This window comes from Mustela putorius, unplaced genomic scaffold, assembly GCF_011764305.1.
Source record: "Mustela putorius furo isolate JIRA1106 unplaced genomic scaffold, ASM1176430v1.1 tig00000095_pilon_pilon_pilon, whole genome shotgun sequence".
Classification (NCBI taxonomy): Eukaryota; Metazoa; Chordata; class Mammalia; order Carnivora; family Mustelidae; genus Mustela; species Mustela putorius.
Genome location: NW_025421280.1, coordinates 11,167,337 through 11,183,631, shown reverse-complemented (window position 1 = coordinate 11,183,631; position 16,295 = coordinate 11,167,337). Strand labels below are relative to the sequence as shown.

General features: G+C 43.5%; 1 protein-coding gene across 5 annotated transcripts in view; it reads left to right on the top strand.

The window, feature by feature from the left end:
* The window catches only part of PTPRG (protein tyrosine phosphatase receptor type G), a 698,698-nt gene that overhangs the window by 541,447 nt on the left and 140,956 nt on the right, over window positions 1–16,295 (top strand). The gene's annotated exons all lie outside the window — the stretch shown is intronic.

The window sequence follows — 16,295 nt, the reverse complement described above, 5'->3', positions numbered from 1 at the left end:
CACATTTTTGGATTACCTGCTTTTCCTTTCTTTTTTTTATAATATCCACCCAAAGAAAATCTAGCAGGCTGTTTGTGTATGTATTCTAGAGTATCGTGAAAATGAATCAAAACCTGAACCACTCCTTCTTATCCATCATCTAAGAGAGACCTTTTTTTTTTTAAAGACCCGTATTTTTTTAAAAAAGATTTTATTTATTTATTTGACAGAGAGAGAGATCTCAAGTAGGCAGAGAGACAGGCAGAGAGAGAGGAGGAAGCAGGCTCCCTGCTGAGCAGAGAGCCCGATGTGGGCCTCGATCCCAGGACCCTGAGATCATGACCTGAGCCAAAGGCAGAGGCTTAACCCACTGAGCCACCTAGGCGCCCCAGCCATTTTTGTATTTTTGCAAGGAAACTTGCTAGTAGCAACTGCTTGGATGTTGAGCTTTGACTCCCATCCCCCCACCATCATCTTCCTTAGTGAGCAGGAACAGTGCCTTTCTCCTTCAGAGGAAATGTGAGGGGGGCAGATAGAAATTGCTTCAGACACTGGCCAGAGCCAGACGGCTCATCCCCTTGTCCTCCCTCCCCAGGTTCTTCCGAGAAGGCTGTCAGTGAAAGTACAAGTAAATAAATGATCACCGGAGAACACCCTGCAATTAAAGAAAGGCACAAGCTTTACAGTGATGGAAGTTGGGGCTGTGTCAGGATCAAAACTCTCTTTGCAGAATAGCTTCCCCGACTGACTCTTTATTCACTTGGATTCATTTTGGGGGTGTTCATACCCATTTTCTCCCCTGCCCTGGGACCCTGGGATACTCATCCACTCACCAAATCTGCAGACAAGGTCATGGAATAGCTAGAGTTCAATCTAGGCATTTGACAGAAAGGGGAGAAATAAAGGAAACTTGGGAACGTACATGACCACCTGGCCAAGCTTTTCCACATGGTGGTAGGAGTTGATGCAGCTGGATCTGCTCTTTTCTTTCCATATTCTGCTTGCTAGGATGAAGGTTCCTATAATCAAGAATAATCTGGAAGAGAATCCAGACCTGGAGTGGTATGAATTTCTTCTAAAACAGTGGCTAGGCTTTCTTTTACACAGCAGCTGATACATCACTCACCACAGTCACTAATTAAAAAGAAGACAGGCCAGGACATGGTACCATTGGGACCTCAGGACAACTGTGGAGGAGATGCAGATGGCCCAGCCTCTCGGAAAGCAACGTGGCCATTTCTGCCCATGTCGCACCTCTGCCTTATCCTCTGAGGTGGCAAGTCCACATGTAGGTATGTACCCAAGAGAAATGTCCACAGAAAGATTTGCCCATGGGGGCTTTGTTTATAATGGCCCCAGAGTGGAACCAGCCCAGATGTCCACCTACATATGCAAGTTGTAGAATAAGCAGGCCATGAAATATTATACAGCAATGAAAAACAATGCGCTCTTTCATTTACATGAAAACAGGAGAGCACATACCGCCTACTTCCCTTTCTGTCAAGTTCAAGAACAGACAAAACTCACCTTTGGTGATAAAAGCCAGAATACTGAGGCAGAGGGATATAGTAAACGAGAAGAAACATAAGGGAATTTCCTTGGATGATAAAAATATTACATATCTTGACCAGGAGGATGATGACATAGGTAATAATATACAAATTTACCCTACTGTCCCCTTATACATTCAGTTGTTTGTAAATGAAAGAGTAGCCCATGTATATTGCACAGTGACTTCTCCTAGATAATACATGCACGGAGCTCAAACAGAATCCGGCGGCATGCACCACATAGTTAAATGTTAAAAATCCTGAGAGTGTCCAGTGTAAGCAAGGCTGGGAATGCTGGGAACTCTCACACTTTTCTGGAAGCAGTTTGTTGGTATTTAGCCACACTGATTCAGTACTCCAGCTCCCAAGCATGTCCCCCAAAAAACGCAGATAAAAGTGTACCGTGAGATGCGTACAAAAATGTTTGTGGCATTGTTTTTCCTAGAAATGCCTCACAGGCCTGTCTTCAGCAAGCTAGATAAACCCAATGCAGGCCTGCAAGAGAACATTACACCCTGATGGAAAGGGTTGGAATCTTATGCCTCTCCCCAAACCGTGGCACATCTGAGAACCACAAAGTGAAGCAAGAGGCTGAAGAGTGCATAGGGTAAAACACTAAAGGAAAGGCAAAGTCATGATTACTTTCCAAAAGAAGATGGTGATTACTTCTAGAGGCAGGTTCGGAAAGTGATGAGGCACCTGCCCAGGGAGGGTGACAGGGGCTTCTTCTGTTCTGGTCACTCCAGGGCTCACTTTAGTATATTTACGTTATCTATTTATGTTTTAGGCATCTTGCTGAAGGTGTCTTAAATTTTACAATCAAAGACAGTCACTAGTTTTAGAAAGTAAGAGATACTGGCAGCGCCTGGGTGGCTCAGTAGGTTAAAACCTCTGCCTTCAGCTCAGGTCATGATCCCAGGGTCCTGGGATCGAGCCCCGAATCAGGCTCTCTGCTCAACAGGGAGCCTGCTTCCTTTCCTCTCTCTATGCCTGCCTCTCTGCCTACTTGTGATCTCTGTCAAATAAATAAAATCTTTAAAAAAAAAAAAAAGGAAAGTAAGAGACTCTGACAGTGCTTTCCTCTGGGATACATGAGGTACTAGGATGCTTTGCAGCAAGCAAAGAGGAGGATCGACAGCACTTTTTAAAAAACTTTTCACTCAGGGCTCAGTGGGTTAAAGCCTCTGCCTTCAGCTCAGGTCATGATCTCAGGGTCCTGGGATTGAGCCCCACATCGGGCTCTCTGCTCCGCGGAGAGCCTGCTTCCTCCTCTCTCTCTCTGCCTGCCTCTCTGCCTACTTGTGATCTGTCTGTCAAATAAATAAATAAAATCTTTAAAAAAAAAAAAAAACTTTTCACTGTAAGCACCCTGACAGGCTGTTTGTTTATCTACAAGTTGATAACAAGCCAAAGAAAGAAGTGCGGCTGCCTTGGGGTTCTATCATTAAGAGATGACTTTGAGAGCCAATAACTTCTTTGGGAATTGAGAAGAAGGAAATCAGAAACAAGGGGGATGGAGACTCGCGTCTCAGGTCTAAAAACAAAGGCTCCCCATGCTGCTGTGTGGGTACACGCTGGCTCCATACCAGGCAAGGGTCTCATTGGCCTGACAGGCACCGCTGAATCCCCAACAAAGCCTCTGAGACACAGCTCTCATGCCCCCCATTATACAGAAGGGCGTGCAAAGCAAGCCTTGGCTGAGTGACTTGAAGTAAGGTCTTCATGACTTGAGAGTGGCTCTCATGACTCCTAGACCATCTCCCCCTCTCTTCTCTGCCAAGGTCACACCACCTGCCTCTGATTGGGGTTCATCGCGTAGACTGTGGAAGGGGCAAATGAAGAAATACTTAACAGGACCAGAGTCTGTCATCACTCTGGCACTATTGAGATTATCCCCAGGGTCTGAGATCTGGACATAAACTCTCTGTTTGAGGCTAAATGGCTCAAGTTCCTGAAAAGTATCTTGCATGAACTTTGGAAGAAAAGGACAAATCCCAGAACAAGGGACTTTTGGGGAAAATTAAACTATTTAGGCGGAAATAGTCTGTGTCATGACAAACTGGCAGCAAGAAGATGGCCCAGAGATGTACTGATAAGGCTTGAGAGGTTCTTGCCTGTTTTGTATATGTGAACTTGAAGCTTCTTTAATCAGTCTAACCATTGTCCCATCTATGGAGGGCCTAAGAAGTGATAGGTAAGGTGTTGAGTAAGATGAACAAGCTTTTCCTTGCCTTTAGGAAAATTTTAATATCATGAGAATCCTTTTTTTTTTTTTTCCTTCTGTCCTTCCCATTCTTGTTGCTGAAGATTAAAAACACTAATATTCTTCACCTGCAAAGTAATCTCATGTGTTCACATGAATAAGCAATTAGAACTTTGGAATGAGTTTTTTGAAAAGTCTGTGTTAAGGAATATTTCTAAAGAATTGGAATTTGTTATTTCTCACCTATATTGTGATTCTTAGGAACATTGGTTTCTGCAAAGATTCTGAACAGTGCTTCAGAGTTCCAGCTGTCCTGGTTTTGAATCCTGCACAAATTGCTGCATCTCTCCGTCCCTTTGGGGTTCCACCTTGTAAAATGAGGGTAAGGAAAGAATCTGCCCTATAGGTATTAATGCTAAATGTATTAGAATAGGGAAAGAACCAAGAAGGAAGGACACCTGGCATGTGTCCACTGTCCTGTACTTCAGCAGCCAGCGAGTACAATCAGTGATCCAAATCTGGCCTGCTGCCCACTTTTGTAAATAAAGTTTTATTGAAACACAGTCACACTCACCTGTTGACCTATTGCCTATGACTCTTTCTGTACCACAATAGCAGAGTTGAGCAGCCATAATAGAGATGCTCTCTGGCCTGCAAAGCCTTAAACACTTAATCTCTGGCCCTTTACAGAAAAGGTTTGTCAACCCCACCTTACCTAAGCAGTAGCAATTACAGTAGCTCTGCTAATAGAGTTGCCTTCTCCCGGTGGCCTGTTCACGTGGGGACATTGTAAATACCTATTCGGGCCATTACTTCTTACCATTTGGTAGACTTTACAGAGATGGGTTTCACTTTTTTTTTTTTTTTTTTTTTTTTTTTTTTTTTTTTTTTAGGATTTTATTTATTTCACAGGGAGAGAGAGAGAGAGGAGAGAGAGGAAGCACAAGTAGGGGGAGTGGCAGAGCGAGAGGGAGTTGATCCCAGGACCCAGGGATCATGACCTGAACCAAAGACAGACGCTTAACCAACCGAGCTACCCGGGAGCCCCTAAAGGAGCTTCACTTTTGATCTTGCCAGAATCACCAGTCAATCTGAATGTATTTCACCTGAATTAATGAGGGGTGTGTTTTAATGTTTACCTCAGAGAAAGAAATCAAATAATTTTCTCCCTTTTGAATGGTGGAAGATGTTTCAAAATAGAAATAAAGTCCATACCTCTGCTTTATTACTGAGCAGCCCACTGACAGTTTTGAATGTCTTAACACGTGACAAAATTTCCCCTTTGAAGTTTATGTTCCCAGCGTCGAATTATGTGGAACTTTCCTGAAGTGTGCTATGAATATGTAGTACCCTGGTCTTGGCTAATTGGCTCCCGTCTGCTAGGGATCCAGGAAGGGCGGATGCTTATCTGAACACTTTTGATCTCAAAATCTTGGAGAAACAGTCACACTGAAGCCACTTCCACAGTTTCCTGGACTTCGGTGTGTCAGAACCACCACCATAAATGTGAGCCATTTGTGTCTCTTCTCTTAGCCAAAGCCAGGAAATGGGATGCTGGGCGGCCTCTATTTTATCACCCATAGTGTTGTGAACAATAATGTTAAGACAGAAAAAGACTTCAAAAGTGATTCCCTTCAGATCGTCTTTGAGTTTGAGGCCAATTGTCATTTGGCCAGCCTTCTTTGTCACTATTTGATCGTTTGAACAGTATCATGGGAGCCTAAGGAAATGCTTCTCCTGGTCATTTCCATGGGATATGGAGAGCCATGAGAGAGATCAAACCATGTCTCCTGTCATCTCCTGCAAGGTGCTCGTTAAAGTGCCTGGGGCTACTTTGTGGGATTTTCTCACCTTGCTGTATCCATTCCACCTTGGTCGTGGTCGTGGTCGAGGGCGAGGGCGCGGGCGCAGGCTCTGGGGGTGAATACCGGTTCTGCTTTGGACTAGTCGTACAGCCTGCACAAATCACTTAGTTTCTTCACTGTATACAGAGGTAATAATAATGCCAGCGTTACTGGTTTATCCCAAGGAGGTAGTGACTTCTCACACCAAATTGTGCTTCGCACACAGTCCCTCAGCGTCAGCCGCTGTCGTTGCCACTTTCACCGCCACCCTCCCCATTACTGTTGTTACTCGTTGACGTGCATCTGGGGAAGGCCGCGTGGTGACAGGAAGTGATTGTGGACCCCTGAGCATTGCTGCCATCACTACCTGACTAGAATGTGTGTTACTTGAATTAGTTGAGTCACATAAAATAAAATGAAATGAGGAAGACCATGGTCACCAAGGATTTGGAGTAGCCAGTCTCTTTGAGATCAGGGAAAAGGGTGAGGGGCAAGGAATCAGAAAGTGTGGGAAAGGAAGAAGCAGTAGCTTCTCCATTGGGCTGTGGACCCAGCTCTGCCTGCATGTTCTGTGTGTATAATCTTAATTAATCCTAGCCAGTAGCACAGATAGGTAGAAATTCTTAATCCTGTGTTAAAGAAGGGTAAGCTGAGGTTCAGAGAGATTGGCTAACTGTCCCAGCTCGTGGAGTGGGACAATAATTTGAACCCAATTGTATTAGATTCTGAATCCATTCTCTTACTAGCTCTGCTGGGCCAGGTTCTGTTTCCAGCATTGATTAACATCCTAATTATTGTCAAAACCATCTCATTCTTATGAACCTCAGTTTTTCTTTTGTGAGTTAGGTCATTGATCAAGCATCAGAAGGAGGCTAAAAGACTGCGTACCCTGTCAGTCATGGCCACCCTGTAAGGAGAAGAGGCAGCAGTGCAACTGTTTGGTGACAACACTGAGTTTTTTCACTATATGTGTCCGTATAATGTGTCATGTTCATTTCCGTAATTATTGACAAGACCCTGCTCTTTGTGTTTCTTTGGAAGTATTAATGACAATGCAGTTTTATTCAGATGTCAATCCTTAAATTAAAATGCCACATTTGACCAATCGAAGAGACCTGTAAACTCAAGGAGCTTAAATGTCCTTGAACCAGGGTGTAGTGGCTGTTTGATGACCTTGGAGCGCCTCTGTGGGTGCTTGAGTTCAAGAATGTTTAATCAGGGGGCGCCTGGGTGGCTCAGTGGGTTAAGCCTCTGCCTTTGGCTCAGGTCATGACCCCAGGGCCCTGGGATTGAGCCCCCTGCTCGGCAGGGAGCCTGCTTTCCCCTCTCTCTCTCTCTGCCTGCCACTCTGCCTGCTCGTGATCTCTCTGTCAAATACATAAATTTTAAAAATCGTAAAAAAAAAAAAAAAAGAATGTTTAATCAGGTAGGCTGTCACCTAATCAAGCTGCTCTTGCTCAGAACCTGGAATAACACTAACTGTTCATATCATAATATGGGCTTGTAGGATTTTCTCCGGACTATGCCTGTCATAAAAGCCAAAGGGTAGGAATTTAATTCTCTGCCCACTGGTAGAAAATATTTCAAAGTAGAAATAAGGTCCATACCTCTGCATCCCCATGTAATTTGCCCCATTCATTCTCAAATGGGATGCTTGTTACCATCCCTTTTAAATGTCCTACTTCTATAGGAACAGGGGTCAGCAAGCTTTCTCTATAAAGGGATCGATAGCAAATATTTTAGGCATTGCTCCCATATGTACTCCATTGTAGCAACTCAAGCAGGCATAGCTCATTTGTATACAAATAGCCATGGGTGTGTTCCAGTAAAGCTTCATTTAGAAAAATAGCTACTAGGCTAGATTTGGCCTCTGGGCCACTTTTGACGTAGAATTACTTAGTGACTTAGTTCAGTCCATGTTTTTCAGCCATGTATGAAGGACCTACCCTTTAAGGCCCTGTGTTGTGTCCTGGGGGTATAGTCAGGAGCTACGGTCTTGCTGTCATGGAGCCTCCAGCCTTCTAGAGAGGAGATCACTATCCCCCAATTACACGGTCTGTAATGAGACTGAGGTCTGCATAGCCATGACCATGAGCAAGGTATCAGCCCTCATCAGGATGTTGATACCCACTCCACAAAGTTGTGAGGCCTTGTTTCGAGAAAACCAGCCATACCCGACCCTGAGCTCACATACCATAAACGTGCACCGGTCAAAAGAGGTGAACCTCAGTCATGTCAATATCCTAATGTCCTCAATTCTGTGACTCTCATTTCTTCATGTGCTTTTTGTCATGTGTTTATGCCATGACGTTACATTAGTTTCAGGGATACAACATAATGGTATGGTATGATATTTATATATATTGTGAGATGATCACATCCCTCGTCACACATAGTTGAATTTTTTTTCATTTCTTTGTAGTTTAAAAACTCTAAAGTCGGGGTGCATCTTACACTGATATCATGTCATTATCTAATTAGTAATGTGCCACCTTTAGTAGTGGCATTTGAAATAATGATACATCTTATTTATAGTCGTTAGTGACTTAGATATGAAAGAAATACAGTATCTTGGATTTATTGGTTATTTAAAATACCCCAACTACCATGCTTGTTTGTTCCTTCATTCTCTTTTCACATAACTATTGGCAGTTATGTTCCAGGCAGTGTTTTAGTTGCTGTGTGTTTGGGGTGAATGAGAAAGGCAAGGTCTTTGCCCTTGTGCAAAATCAGGCTCTTGAGGGAGACGGACAGTAAGTGAGTAAACACACCCTGGGAAGGAAATGAACTGGGTGTGATGGAGTTATTAACTCCAGGAACGTATAAGATGGTGTGTTCAGGATGGAGTCTCAGGAGATGGCATTTGAGCTGAGTCTCCTGGGATGAAAAGGAATCCCCATATGGAGTGGCGATGGAGAGAAGCATTCTAAGCAGAGGGAACAGCAAGGTGAGGAGACAGGTTGGTGGTCAGCAGGGGTGAGAGCAGAAGCAGAGAGCTGCAGAGGTAGACAGATCATGCAGGGCCCCATGGCCGTGGTGGGAGTTTGGATTTTATTTTGAATGAAGTGAGAAGCCACTGGAAGGTTGGAGCTGGGCAGTGTCAGCGCTAGATTTATGCTTGTAAAAGCTGGAAGAGTTCTCAGTCTTCTGTGAAATTTTCTCACCTCCTCGTGTTTACGTTGTCGGGACTCAGAGCCCTTGGCCTGAGAGTGGGCTGATAGAAAGAGCCCAGTGCTGGCTGAGACCCACATTTACTCCCACCTCACTGTGTGATCCTGACCCAGTCACTTTTCCCCTTTGGACTTCGTTTTCCTTGTTTGTAAAATGAAGTGGAACTAACATCCTCTGTAACTCTTTGGAACCCTGCAGTGCTTTGTGATTCTTGGGGGACTTTGCCCAGGATCCCCTCATTGTAACCTTAGGCTTTTTCCTTAAAATCATCTATCATGAAGCCTTGTAAGTAGCTACACCTTGAAAATGGTCCAGGCCCTTCCGCTTGGTCCATCTTTCCCTGATAGCCAGCATCCAGTTATATAAAGCAGGTGTTACTGCTTGTGTGTTTGTATGTATGTATTTTTAGAGAGTGAGAGAGAGCGTGAGAAAGAGGGCGGGGATGAGGGATAGAGGGAGAGGAAGGGAAGAGAGAATCTTAAGCAGGTCCATGTCTGGTACAGAGGCTGATGTAGAGCTCGACCTCAAAACCCTGAGATCATGATCAGAGCCAAAATCAAGAGTCAGACGCTAAACTGACTGAGCCACCCAGGTGCCCCTCACTGCTTGTATTTAGATCATAAAATTAATTCCTTGGCTCCTTCTGGGAGGCTTCTCTAACTGTCTTCATTTTAAACTTTCTGACCTCTATGACAGCTCCTAGAATCCACACTCCTAAATTCCCTGGATTCTGACCCTCAGGCTCTCTATTTCCACCGTGACTTCCATTTTCTGTTTCTGTGGCCAGCAGGCCCTTGAATCATGAGCTCATCACACCCAGAGCTCCTCCCGGACCATGCAGCAGACTCATGGCCCATCTGGACTTAACCCTGAGCTGCTGACTCTGTGTTCTAGTGTTTTGGCATCTTCATAATTTTTAACCAAATTCCAGATTGTACTTTAACCAGCAGCTGATCTTTTTTTTTTTCTTTTTTTTCCTTCTAGAGCCTGTTAGATTTTGGGCTGTTGAACTTCTCCTTCTATCTTCCCTCTTGCTCACTTCACCCCAGCCACACACCAGGCAGAATCCCTTTGCACTAGCTTTTCACTCTGCTAGGAATATCCTCTCAAGGTTGCTGCATGGCTCACTTCTGCCTTTGGGTTTTTCATCAGATGCTTCCTTCTCAATGAGCCTGCTTTTAAAATTGCCATTTTCAAAATAGTCAGGGGAGACTTCATTGAGAAATGTGTCATTCAAATATGACTAACTTGTTAGCAGCTGAAAGGCATCTGATCTAAAACCAGCCATGAATAGAGAGCAGTGAAGAAAGAAGAGCCAGTGCAAAGGCCCTGGGGTCATGTGATCACGGGACAGCAAAGAGACCAGGATGGCTATACCTGAGAGTCAGAAAGTAGCGGTGGATGAGGCTGCAGACAGTGTGGGGGCCCGTTTATACAATACTCACAGAAACTGGCTACTCTAATATGCTCAGCATTATTAAAAATGCAGACTCTTGGGATCAGAATCTACATTTTAACAAGTTCCCCAGGTGATGTGCGTGAACATTAACTTTGAGAAGTACTGTTAGGAATCTTCTTCCTCCATTTGGAGTGACCTATGACCCAGTTTTTTCCAATGTTACTCTCTCCCTACCCTCCCCAACACAAAGCATACCAGTGCTTTGAAGTGGTTAAGGAAATCGTAATAGCTTTTCCTTATAAAGTTTTGGGAAATCCTGAAGGAACTAAACAATCACTGAGCTGAAAACAGAAGCTTGGGCTTTCTTATATTTGTTTATCTTACCTGCTATTCTAAAATTGGTTGACTGCTTTTTAAGGGCTGGCACATTCTTCCCTATATATCTTCCAATGTAATACTTTGTTCATTGGGGTATGTGTGCTTGTGTGTGTTTTCAGTATAATTCCATGATTCCTGGTTACTGACTGCATAGGTCTCATCGATATTTTGATTGTTCATCATATCTTATAAAGGGCTTTCTCTCTTCCTATATAACCAAAGCATTGAAAATATGAGGTTATTAACACACTGAAAAATGCAGTCAATCAGATGATTATCATCTAATGTTTTAATGATCACATTTTTAATCCAATTATGCATGTTTGAATCTTTCAAATTTTCTTTAATTAAAGATTGCCTCCTGGCACTGCTATCAGAAATAAGGAATTGAACAGAATTGAGCCAGATATAATTTAATGTTGAAAGGAAACTGCAAGGATAACTGGGCCACGCTGGGTTTAATGGTGACCATGACTTTACAGCCCTCATACAAAATTTCCTAATTGATAAGAAAAATTTAATCATCTTCGGATATATTCCGTTTGCATTCAAATAAGGTATTTCTTTTTCTAAATAAACCTCCCCTAACTGATTATTCATATTGTACGTGCAAAATGCTTAAAAATGAAAGACAGAGTTGGGTGAAATGTAGACTACTTAATACAGTGTGTATTTAATATAAAAGTCATACATTATTCATTTTTGCAATTTGAATAACTTTGAATTTAGCATCCCTGTTCTTCATCTTTTTCTTTGATGAACAATTAATTATTAAAATATAATATTGTCTGCATACAGCACTGGGATCCTTGAAAGTGGAATATGAGATTCATTCCCTTTCAATTCTTTTATCTGGTAATGCACAGAACCTGCTTATTATGGTTTAATGGAATGAATGATGGTATAAATAGAGTGTTTCAAATATTTTTCTCAACTAGGTAAGTGGCTGGGATAGGAATGTTTTGAATTCAAATTACTAATTTGGTTAAAAGTTGGAGGCACCATGCCCTGATTGGGGATGGGTTTGGAGTCAAACTGCCCTTTTCTAACAAGAGCCATTTAACGAGCACTTACATGTACTTATCCTGTGCCAGACACTCTCCTAAGCCCTTAACTCACGTTAACTCACTTAATACTCATTTATTCATTGAACTTGCTTAGGGAGCTTGACACTATTATAATCCCATTTTGCAGACAAGGATACAGTTACAGGAGAGGTTGAACAGCTTATCTCAGGTGAGACCTTTAAGTAAACCAGTTAGGATTCAAATCCCAGGGCCCTGGCTCTAGCACGTTTCTCCGCTTTATAATAACTACATTTTTTAAGACTTTCTTTGTGGAAGAGTTTATGCTCTCACCAGGAAAGTGCATTCCTCTTTACTTCTTCCAGTGGCTGTCCTCAGGAAAGTCCCCGTCGTGGGTCTAGCATGTGGCTTATGTGGTCTCTGTTGCCAGTGCTAGAAGTAAAGGGCTACCATCTCCAAAATGATTTCTCATTTACACTTAAGCATTGTGAGCACCCCATTTGTCAGTGGGGCACTGCCTATGGGCCTGAGCAGGAAATGGAATTTTCAGAAAGATGAGTAGAAATTGATGTTCATTTTGAACTAGAAAACTCAAGGAGGAATGAAAACAGCTCAAGAGTTAATTCTGTAATGTATGTTCACAACAGAAATGATCATCAGTAGTGGAGGCATCAGAACATGTAAAGTTACCCCCACACAGACCCCAGTTCTAGCTCTGGCTATCATGGTGACTCTCTTTTTTTGTTCCCAAGGATTTTTTTATTTATTTGTTTGAGAGAGAGAGAGAGAAAGCACACACCAGTGAGAAAGCAAAGGGAAGCTGCAGAGGGAGAGGGAGAAGCAGGCTCCCTGCTGCTAGCAGGAAGACTAACTCTGAGCTTGATCCCAGGATCCAAGGATCATTATCTGAGCTGAAGGCAGACATTAAACCAATTGAGTCATGCAGGCACCCCCACGTTATTTTTTAAGATTTTATTTATTTATTTGTCAGAGAGAACACACACACACAAGTAGGGAGAGCGGCAGAGGGCAGAAGGAGAGGAAGAAGCAGGTTCCCCGCTGAGTAGGGAGCCCAACACAGGGCTCTATCCTAGGACCCTGAGATCATGACCTGAGCCAAAGGCAGATGCTTAACTGGCTGAGCCACCCAGGCACCCCTCATGGTGACTTTCCAACACCAGTACACACCCCCTACAGACACACACAGCAACACACAGACAGTTGCTCTTAAAAAACAGCAGGGAGGGACTCCTGGATGGCTCAGTTGGTTGGACGACTGCCTTCGGCTCAGGTCATGATCCCGGAATCCCAGGATCGAGTCCCGCATCAGGCGCCCAGCTCCATGGGGAGTCTGCTTCTCCCTCTGACTTTCTCCTCACTCATGCTCTTTCTCACTGTCTCTCTCTCAAATAAATAAATTAAAAAAAAAAAAAAAAGCAGCAGGGAAGGGGCATCTGGGTGGCTCAGTTAGTTAAGTAGCCAACTCTTGATTTCAGCTCAGGTAATAATCTCAGGGTCCTGGGATAGAGCCCAGCTCAGCGGGGTCTGCTTCAAGATTCTTTCTCTGCCTCACCCAACCCTCTGCTTGCTCATGCTCTCTTTCTAAAAAAAGCAAATAAATCTTAAAAAAAAAAAAAAAAAAGGACAGGGGAAAATGGCTAAATCCATTTCACTGGCTCTTGTTGTATGACCCTTGACCTAAGAATGATTTTTACATTCAAACCCTCATTAAGTGAAATGTTACCCCCCCACACAAGAATTCTGTTCTTCTCATAGCAGATGTATATATTTTAAATTGTCCTCCATTGTTATTAGCGTTTTGAATATTGTTAATAAGGTGGTGGGAATGTGTTTGTTAATATAAGTATTCCTATAACATCTTTGATTTTGCCTCTTGGCCTGCAAAACCTAAAATATTTACTATCTGGCACTTTACAGAAAACATTTGCCAATCCCTGGCTTAAAACACAAAATGAGCTGGTCTGCTCTCAGCCAAGTGCTTGCCTTGATAAATCAGGGCTCCCAAGGCACTCTGCTAAGCCCTTTACGTTTATGAGCTTGCTTAATTTTCACAGCCTTCCTGAGGGGTAAATACCCTCTGAATTCCCATTTTACAGATAAGGGAAGTAGCCCAGAGAGCTTAAGACCTCTCCCTAAAGTCACACAGCTGTTAAATATCAGTTGGTTCCAAAGCTCTTACTAGAACCTTGGCAAAGAAAATTCTAACCTGTGTTGCTCAGGTTCGTGGAGAATTTGTCAGACATGAGGCACTTTTAAGGCACTAGTAATCAAGGTTTAAATAAAAAAAAGACACCTGTGCCAGCATTAGAGGAAGTGTATAGCTCTGTAAGGTGTAGGTGGCTAGGCCATGGTTGTTCAGAAAAGTAATAATAATGATAATAATATAAGTAATAAGAATTAGAATAAGAATAATATTTATTGGGCATCTGGGTAGCTCATTCGTTAAGCATCTGACTTCTGCTCAGGTCATGATCCCAGGGTTCGGGGATCGAGCCCCGTATCCGGCTCCCTGCTCAGTGGGGAGCCTGCTTCTCCCTCTCCCACTCCCCCTACTTGTGTTCTCCCTCTTGCTCTCTCTCTGTCTAATAAATAAATAAAATCTTTTTTTAAAAAAATCTGTCAGTTATGAGATGCTTACTCTATTTTGAACTCTCAGCTGAGGAAGCTTCAGTAACAGAGATCACAGAGCTTACAGGTGGAGGAGCTGGGATTCGGCCCCTGGTGGCTGAGAATCTGCTCTCTTCCCCAGCTTCTGGAGGGATGGAGAAATGAGGTGCTGATGAAAGTAGTGGTTGGACTGCAGTCTTCAGCTCCTGGTGCTAGGTGACACTTCTGGTCCTAGGCTTACCATTCCAGATCCTAAGTGGCTTCCTTGAAGAAGGGATCCCATCTGAGTTTCTGTGTTCTCAAGTTTTTTACCTCCCGTCTGTCTTCCATTTTCCCCACAGTAAAATTTCAGAATTGGACTAAGTTGGTGGTTTCCAAAGTGTCCCTAGGTTCCCAGCTCAGCTTTAACCATGGTGGCTGCATTTTAGCTGTTTCAGTTGGCTGCCTCCTGTGTAAGATTTTTTTGAATAAAGGGTTCCTTGACTCCCAAAGCCACTGAATGAGGGTGGTCTAAGCCCCTTCCAGGTCTCAGAATCCTGACCCAACAGCAGTGACTGTGGCGGGATCAACAAGAAGCAAAGCCTCCTTCTTGGTCCCCTCACCATGTCCGCCCTTCCTGCTTCCCGTCTGATTGCACCTGCTGATCATTTAAAGCCAGAACCTGCCCCTGAAGCCCTTAAGTTGGTCAAGGACAAAAAAAGCTCTTCTGCCTTTGTAGCAATGGTCATGCCTGCAGTTTCCATCAGTCCCTGCCGAATTCAGAAGCCCGTTCAAGAACTTAAGACAGGAGACTCCTGATCCTACTAAAACCATGTGCCCTTGGTGAGATCCAGTCATCTCAGATGGGGTGGGGGAGGGCAGGTGTTCCTGCTTTATCTTTTTATATTCCTTAAAGCCTCGGCCTCTTCCTCCAGTGGATGCTCTAGGTGGGGGCTTTGCCGCTGCCGGCTTGTGAGCACTGTCTTGTCACTAGCAGTCTGCCTACAGCATGCTAAACTGCAGCCCCAATATTGGATCAGGCTCCTAGGGGAAAACTCTCCAGGTTTTCTGGCCATTCAGCCTGGAGCCCTTGATCCTAAGGCCGATTCATGTGCTGCGGTGCGACACCAAGTTCACCTACAACGTGAGGGAAAAATGAAGATGATGATTTTGTGGTTTGTGATGCCAGGCCCTATGCTCCCTCTGTTGCTTGGGGCCTTGCCTTGTCTGTTTACGTAGCTCAGGAAGTGCAGGAGCAGCAAGCAAAGGCCAGCATTTGTCCTGCTCCCAGCCAACCCCGTCTCAGCCAAGCACGCTGGCAGAGATTTACCCTGTCATTGGGTTGCAGGTAACCAGGTTTAAATTAAAACCCACACTTGCCAGTGGGCGGAAGGGCAGTTTGGTGATTTCTGGCCTTTTGTCCAAACAGAACCTGCTTTTGTCATTTTGGTTATAGAACTTTCTAATTTGGACACTTTGGCATTTATGACTTAATATTTAATTTTTCCTTAAAAACATAGACTTGAAAACCTGTATGAGAATCAGCCAAGGTTTTGGAGTCTCATGAATAATGGCTTCTCTTTCCCCATTCCCTAGTGATCTTGGGCTTAGTCATTTAACTTCTCTGTGCCTTCATTTCCACATCTGTGAAATTTGAGTTAAGTATTGTAAATTGAAAGCATATAGTGATGGTTTAAGAATAATGAAAGCCTGGATTCTTAACTCACCTACCTGTTGTACATCCGAGCCCTGTAAATTAGTGATAATAATAGGGCAACTTCATGGGGCTCTTTTAAGAAAGAAAGAAATTAATCTTTATCAAACTCTAAAAACAAGGGCTGGCACATCCAGTAACTACTGCTTAACCCTCAGAATGGTGTCTGGCATATGGTAATAAAATTAAAAAAGTGTTAAGTTTTAGTCAATTAATCTCTCCCCCCCAAAAATTGCCATTTTGCTTATTCTTAAAGAGTTGATTTCTGTTGGGGTTTTTGCATAACCCCTAGTCACAGAGCTCTTTCAAGTCCATGGATGCACATTTGCACAAAGACCTGTATTGCTCGTTCTGCATTGAAGAAAAGGAAGGAGGGGTGTGAACCTGGAAGGACTACTCCTGTAGGCACAGATGTGTCCAGGAGG